We start from the raw sequence: 5,793 nt of genomic DNA on the forward strand, positions 1-5,793 counted from the left end.
ACAGGGCGGGCCGGGCGGGGGGACTCCGGGATGCCAAGCACAGATCCGTGCACGCAGACCTTGGGCACGGCGTGGGCACGGACGGTGGCAGCGGCTTGCCTGTCACCACGTCCCTGCTGCCGTGCTTGGCACAGCCCTGCCCGGGCTCCAAGAACTGCCCTGCCTTGTCCAGCCTGCCCTCGAGGTGCCCGCTGCCACCTGCACTCCTGCCTGGTGCCCACTGCCCACACCTGGCAACCCTGCGGTGCCCCGGTTTCCTCTCTCCAGTGGGGTCTGCCTGGCACAAACCTGGCACTACTGGGATTGCTGTCTCAGCTGGGGACCATGATAAGAGACACCCCCAAGCTCCTCTCAGCACCCAGATCCACTCCTACTCTGCAGAGCCACCCCTGGGGTAAAGGGGTGACAGGGCAAGGAGCTCCCCAGGAGCAAACAGAGCAGAGAAGGTGCAGGAGAGGAGCATGGGGGGGAGCAGCTTGGTTAAGGTGATCTCATCTCAGGTGCAGCTGGGGCTGGGAGGAAGGCAGCCCCCAGCATGGCTCCAAGCAGGCAGCAGGACCTACTCAGGGCAGGAGGAGGTGAGGGGCTGAGGAGGGAGCAGGGGTACACGACAGGGCTGGAGGTGGGATGGTCAATGCCCATAGGCTGCCACCTCAATTTTAACTCCCCCAAACAGCCTTGGGAACAGTTGCCTGGGGTTCAGCCCAGGCTCCCCCTGTCCTCTTGCCTCCAGCTCTGCACCCCTGGGGTGGTGACCAGCCTCAAGCTCTCCTCTTTCTATCCATGGGGACACAGGGACCTGAGCTGGGGACTACATCTACGTTTCAGCACCGTGTCCACCTCCTGGGGTCTTTCACTTTCAGTCACCAACTTCTATCCCATCTGTCCCATGAGTTCCTCGTTGCCTTGAGTTTAGGGGGGACACATGGATAGGCAGCTCCTGGGGAGGGGACATTCCTGTTGAGGCTGACACTGTGCTGCAGTGACACACAGCTCATCTGCCACCGTGTTGAAAACGCCTGTTGTCCCCCTCCCTGAGCTCCCTGCTGCCTTCATCTGCACCGCAAAGGGAGCGTGGGGCAGGTGAGAAGCCTTTATCTGATTTCCTAAGGGCAGAAAAATCCCTTTGATTTCATCCTGAAAAGGGGGGGCCCATCTCAACAGCAGGTGCGTGCCTGGCACACAGCAACTCGCCTTGTCACGTCCCCACTGCCGTGTCAGACATGGGGTGAACTGTCTGTCCCCTGTGTGGGTACGGGGCTGATGACACACCATTCAGAAAGGGAAACTGAGGCACAGTGACCCACGCAGGGAACCATGGCAGCATGCAACCCCAGGACACCTCCTCTGCACTGGGATCCAAAGGACCCCATCCTTTGGAGGACCGCCACCAAGAAGCAGCCCTCTCTGCCACAGCCAGCCCTTTGTCTCAGCCTTCCCTCGCCTCTAACAGCTCATCGTTCCCCCCCCCCTCTGGCTTTTGTGTTATTACAAATTATAAAACAATTTTTTCCTGCCGTCCTGCATTCTTCTGCCTCCTGCAAGAATTTTAATGTATTTATTTTTGCTATCAGGGGGAAAGCGCTGTGTTTCTCGGCCACCCCCCACCCCCCCGCCCTGGACCCTCTTGGCCACTGATGGAAATTAATGACAGGAGGTGCTGGGGGGGATGCAGCCATCCCACACCCCGTGCAGCAGAGATGGGGAGCCCAGGTATCCCCCCCTTTGGCTGTGGGTCCCCAAGTGGTGATGCCGTGGGCTGCGGAGGCACATGGGTGCTTTGAGGTCCAGCTGAGGAGTGTTGACATCGGGGCCCCCCAGCCACAACCAGGGGGCCCATGGGGGGGAACAGAGGGCACTGGCCCTCCCTGCTGAGGGGAAAGTGTGGCCACTTCCAACCCAAACAGCGCGGCGCACAGCAGCCGCATACTTTTCCCAGCATCCCTCCCCGCCTTCGCTCCTGAGGACATCGGTGATCAAACCCGGCCTGGCCCCATCTCCTGCTCCTGCAGTGAGGTCATCGCGCTGTGTTTGTGACATCCCGGCGTCCCCATGGCAGCACCATGTGATGTCATCAGCCCAGGGTTGCGACCTCACGGCAGGAGGAGAATGATCTTATTAAAACAACAAGGTCCCCTTGTGCGGACGCGGGGTAATGGTGCGGAGGGGTGGGCAGGTGCTGGGGGGACACGGGGGCTGCATGGGGACAGGCCCCAGCCCACGCCTTCACATCTGTGCATACCGCACCCCTAGGAATGCCTCAATGAGAGCATCTATGACAACATTTTGGGCATCCATGGGCCAACAGAGATTCTCACAGACTCCTGCTGTGGCCTTGGGAGCCCCCCAGAGATCCTCACTGTTGTGGTTCAAGATGCTTCCGACTTTCCAGTGCCAGCCTCAGGGATCCTTGCACACCTAAAGTCTGAGAGCAGCTGGATGCCAGACAGAAGGGCCAATGGTGGATGGAGTGATGGAGGGATGGGGGGATGAATGGAGGGTAGGTGAATAAAAGGATGGATGAGTGGATGGAATAATGGGTGGATGGATGGATGGATGGATGGATGGATGGATGGATGGATGGAAGGAAGGAAGGAAGGAAGGAAAAGGAAGGAAGGAGAACACTCTTTAGAGAGCCCCTATGGCTCTGGATGCTGTTCTTTTTCCCAAAAGCCTCAGTTTTGTGCAACAGCACGAAACAGTTCTGTCTTGGGAGAGACAGGAACATCCATGTCCCAGAGGGAGAAAATTTGTCTTTCACTCTGAGCAACAACTTGAGGAGGGCCTGACCTTGTGCCGCTGAGCAGCCCACACTCAGTGCTAGCACAGCCTCTATTCTTCACACTCCACAGGGAAAAACCAAGCCTGGGAGGTTCAGCAGAGCTGAAAACACCTCTTCCCAGACAAATGCAGTGCTGGGGCTGGTCCCGCTCCCCCAGCTACCTGTGTGCCATTCTGCCCAGCACAGGGAGCACAGGATGCTGCCCAGCAGCAGGCCAGCAAGGAAGCGCATGGCTCGGGCAGGCTGGGTGCAGTGCCACTGGGAGGGGATGTCCTTGGGCCCCTGCAGGCCGTAAACATGATGTCATGTGGCAGCGTACACAGCCCGCTCTGTGCACGGGTCCCCCAGTGGGCTTTACAAGTCCTGCGTAGGAGGAATCAACCGTGGCCCACAGCCAAGGGAACTGCAGTCAGGAGATAAAATCAGGTTTGCTCTGGGCTGGAGCAAACAGCCTTTTGCAGCAGGGGTGAGGGACAGAGAGAGGCAGCTGGAGCAGGGAGCACCTCATAGGGCCGCTGGGAGCCATGGGGAGCAGAGGTGATGGGGAACCAGGTCCCTCGCCCGACGCTGGTCCCAGGCTGGCGAGCTCGGATCCCTTCACGCCCACTTGACTTAGAATAACTCCGCAGGCACTTGAAGGCACTAATCAGCCTGGCCCACTTGAGAGCAGCCCAGGCTGCCTCCCGTCTCCCTGATAACAGCCTGCCTGCGTGCCCGCCGCCAGCCCCAGGTCTGCTCCAGCCTCTGGCTCCACAGCCTTTGGGGCACAGAGGTCAATACACAGCTGGGCTATCCCAGTGGTTGGTGCAAAACTCAGTTCTAAAGCAGCTGACCCAGACGTGGGACTTGGCCCCTTCTTTCTGGATCTGCCATGTCCCCCCTGCCAGCTGCACAGCCCCACTGACCCCGACACAGCCTGTGACTCAGGCAGTGACAGTGTGGTGACACACAGCTGGCGTGTTGGCCATCTCCACATACGGACTACTGATGGTCCTGGGACCCTTTCTTACAGCCTGGGCTTTCCTGGGAGTGACTCAGGGGATGCCCTCCCATGAGACATCCCCATCTGTGCGACTGCAAAGCAAGGTCAGCGGATGCAGCCCTGGGAAAAGCTTGCAGCCAATGGGTGATACTGCACGAGTCACGGAAAGAAGCTGCAGCCAGGACCCACCACGTTGCAAGCAGCACCCAGTGCGCTGTGTCCAATGGGTGGGGTGAGGGATGCTTGCAGGGGGACTGAGAAGGGCAGCGGTCCCACAGGTCCATCCTCATGGATAAGTACTGGGTTGGCTCTCCTGCCTCTGTCTTGCATGCCCCTTCCCAGAGCCCCTCCAGTGCAGCAGCACTTGCCCTACCTGCATCCCCTTCCCACCCAGCGAGCTGTCCCACAGCTGGAGCTGCCCCAGGACCCCCACAGCATCCTCCTGCTGGAGATGTGTCACAGCCCAGCCACTTCCTTTTGGAAGTCCCCACCGGGCGGCCTGACTCACCGCCCCTCTCCTTCCCGCACGGCCTCCCCCGCAGCCCTGGCAGCCATCCCCGTGGCCTCGGGCCTCCCGCTGCCACCGCTACCCGCGAGTGACTCACAGCGCACCCCCGGGCTGGGAGCGGGGCGAGCGGAGGAGCAGCGCTGGGTGCTGCCACCCGCGGGTATCACGGCTCGGGCAGAGGAGCGGGACCGGGTCCTGCGGCGGGGAAGAGGGAACGGTGCTGAGCGCGGCGGTGGGAGATGCGGGAGCACAGCCTAGCGGCTGCCGGGGTCCTCTGCACCCAGCCCCGGCGCTGGGATCTCCCCGCGGGATGGGACTGCTCAAGAGAAAAGGTGGGCGCTAACTGCTCCCCAGCAAGGGGCAACGCAGCCCCAGCAGGATGGGACAGGAGGGGCCCTGCGGCGTTTCCTAGCTGTGAGATGGCTGGGAGCCGCCATCAGATGGCGTCAGGCGCTCACACTTGTGTGTCCCGTCTTCCCGGTGCCGGCAGGCACGCGGCTCCCTGCCCTCAGCATCTCCAGTCCCTGAACGGGGCACATCAGAAGCCTCGAGCCCGGCCTGGGACATCTCCAGTTCCCGCAGCCAGGACGTGGTGGGACAGGGACTCGGCCACCTATTGGGCTCTGAAGTGTCCGCCTGTCCTGGGGACAGAGTATCTCCCCCCAGGACATTGAACTAACCGCGTGATAAGGGTGGCTAATGATTAACACCGGGATGTCCCAGCCAAAGGCTGGAGCAGCCTGGAGCAGGGCAGGCACCCTAGCACAGCAGTGGCCCATGGCCCTGGTGGCAGCGGCAGGCTGGCCGTGTCCTGGACATAACTGCAGTGCAGTCCTGCTTGCGGGCTGAGCTGGTGCCCTGTTCCCTCATCACTATGACAAACCAAAGCCACCTCCAGCAATGTGCCCGCAGCCACAATGAGCACGCCAGGCTCTCCCAGCTGGCAGCCCCATCAGCTCCCCTGCGGTGTGGCTGTGCCCTCCCTGAGCACCCAAAGCCTACCCCAGGGAGGGAGGGATGGATGCTCTGGGCAACCTCGGCTTAACAACACCCCTCTCACTGGTCCCTGTGTCCTGGAGACCTTCCGAAGGGACCCTCCGGGGTTCACAAAAGGTTCCAGGCTACTGCAGGAGATGCACTGCTGTGGGGGGAGCAATAGGGACAAGGATGGGCAGTGGCAAAGATGGGAAGAAAAATCGGGCAGAAATAGGAACAAAGAGAAACATGGTGATGGGAGCCAGGCGGGAACAGGGAACGATGGGTGAGATTGCCATGTCTAGGACAAGGGCAAGGACAGGGCAGGCCGGGAGGAACAGCCATCCCAATCAGTGCACGGCACTCAGTGTTTGCCGCACGGCGCTCGGTGCGCAGCAGCCATCACGTAGTGCCCGTTGCCTGCTGCACGAGGCACACACCGCAGCCGGTACCCTCCGTGCATCTCCCGATACCCGGCACTCGCTTCGCGTTGCCGCTGCCCGGCTCTCGGCGCCCGCTTCCCAGCTCCGGTGCCGCCCCCTCACC

The sequence above is a fragment of the Meleagris gallopavo genome, chromosome 7, assembly GCF_000146605.3.
Source record: "Meleagris gallopavo isolate NT-WF06-2002-E0010 breed Aviagen turkey brand Nicholas breeding stock chromosome 7, Turkey_5.1, whole genome shotgun sequence".
In the NCBI taxonomy this organism is placed as follows: Eukaryota; Metazoa; Chordata; class Aves; order Galliformes; family Phasianidae; genus Meleagris; species Meleagris gallopavo.